At 47.3% G+C, this 1854-nt stretch overlaps 1 protein-coding gene across 2 annotated transcripts in view; it reads left to right on the forward strand.

Moving 5' to 3' along the window:
• Positions 1 to 1854, forward strand: part of LOC109376575 (zinc finger protein 420) — a 124083-nt gene that overhangs the window by 54783 nt on the left and 67446 nt on the right. Inside the window, exon 1 of one of the 2 annotated variants that reach the window (XM_019632582.1) lies at positions 1515 to 1668. The exons of the other annotated variant lie outside the window; for it this stretch is intronic. The gene's annotated coding sequence lies outside the window, so the exon portion shown is untranslated. Of the gene's footprint in view, positions 1 to 1514; positions 1669 to 1854 lie in introns of those variants that run through there. 2 annotated transcript variants of the gene reach the window in all.

The raw sequence follows: 1854 nt of genomic DNA on the forward strand, positions 1-1854 counted from the left end.
AATACAGTAAAGTTACTTATCAGACATCAAAAAATAGCTCCAATATATGATAAAGTAGCAAGTATATAAACCTTATAATCAGAAATTGAGGAAAGTAACTTGGAAATTTTAAATGCAGTCAATGTTATCTGGATTTAAAGTTAAAACAAGTGTAAGGATGCATCACATTTAGGAAAGAATGACATAATCCACCAAAAAACCAGCAAGGGGGAAAAAGTATTTTTAAAATAATGTCCATTTTAAAAAGCACCATATGGTGACTGAAAGTCTTTCCCCATTTCTTTTTTCTTTTTTAACTTTATTAGGTACAGTGTGTTTTTCTCCAGGACCCATCAGCTACAAGTCCAGTCGACATTTTTTTTTCCATCTAGTTGGGGTGGTGGGGTCCCCCGCAGCCCACTATCCCATGCGGGAGTCGAACCCCGCAACCTTGTTGTTAAGAGAGCGTGCTCTAACTCACTGAGCCACCCCGGCTGCCCTTTCCCTGTTTCTTAAAGGAGAGGATAACTTGGCATTGAATGTGCTAGTCTCTGCCCTACTCATGAATAGGGGTTGCAAACGGAATTATCTTCTGATGCAACAATTGGAAAATGCAAATGCCTCAAACACATGATTATACAACACTCTCTTCTTTATAATTTAAACAATTCAACAAAAACCTTTCATTAATTTGGTCAGAGTGCTTCACTATTTAACCTTTCACACCCAATGAACTTAACACTCACCTGGGTATGAGTTCTCCACTCTCTCCACCAGTCTTTCGTCCTCTATATGTCTCTGTCATCTTTTTCTCTCCTTTCCTAGTTTCCTTTTGTGTTTTTCTCTTTGTAGGCGTCTTTTACCTCTCTATTCCTCCTCCTACGGTGTCTGCCCTCACTTTGTTGCAACCTGTTTCAATACCTGCTTTTCTTTCTCCCCCAACTTTCTTATCGGCTTGTAACTTCATATATTTGTTGCTCTTTCTCCTGAGTCTGTGTTTCCCCTCCGCTCTGCCTGGAAGGGAAGGACATGTATCTATCTCCTGAGGACACTGCCCGACTCAGTTCTCTGGAGTCAGGAGCCGGATAAAGGTTTGGAGCCGCAAAACACCCAGCAGGCGGTCGGTGTCCACGGGGACCGAAGGCAGAAAGTTTGGGGCCGGTTCCTGCCTCAGAACGATTATAACTGGAAACCGACACTGACTCCTGGGACCCGCACGGAAACAGGACTCAGAACGTCTTATGGCGACACCCAGAGAGGCGAAAGGGACGAACTTACAGCGAGAGAAACGAGCGGGTTTTTAACTTACGGGAAGACTCGCCACCACGAAACGGGTGTGAAAGAACGGGGCCTGAGTACCACACCTGGAAGAATTTAACTAGAAAACCGTGACTCACCTGACACCGTCCGTTTCTCCCCGCTACCGGCTTCCGGGTGGTAAGGAAACTGCGCAAGCGCGTGCGTGGCAGGGCGGGGAGGGGCCCCGAGGGTGTGCGTTACGGAGAGTGACGGGTGGAGACGTGTTGGGCGTATGGGCGGGGCCTGGGCCTCGCTCTGGGTCCGGCCCCTGGACGTTTGTTAGCTCCTTTGTTCGCCCGCCCGTCCGCCGAACAGTCTCTTGTCACTGCTTTTGGGTGCCTTTGAATTTATCAGGTGTCCTTTAGAGCCGGGATAGACGTGGAATTAGAGGTGCGTGGGCCACTTATATTGCGAGCGGAGATAGTTCCTCTTTACAAAGTGAAAACGCCTTACATGAAAACTTGGCGAGTGGATAAGTGTGCGAGGACGGAGGAGTGCTGGGACCAGGGGTAGGGAATTGGGTTGTTTTGGGAGGTTGTAGTGAGGGGGCGGTCTATGGATCTAGACAGTTAAACT

The sequence above is a fragment of the Hipposideros armiger genome, unplaced genomic scaffold, assembly GCF_001890085.2.
Source record: "Hipposideros armiger isolate ML-2016 unplaced genomic scaffold, ASM189008v1 scaffold_1154, whole genome shotgun sequence".
Lineage (NCBI taxonomy): Eukaryota > Metazoa > Chordata > Mammalia > Chiroptera > Hipposideridae > Hipposideros > Hipposideros armiger.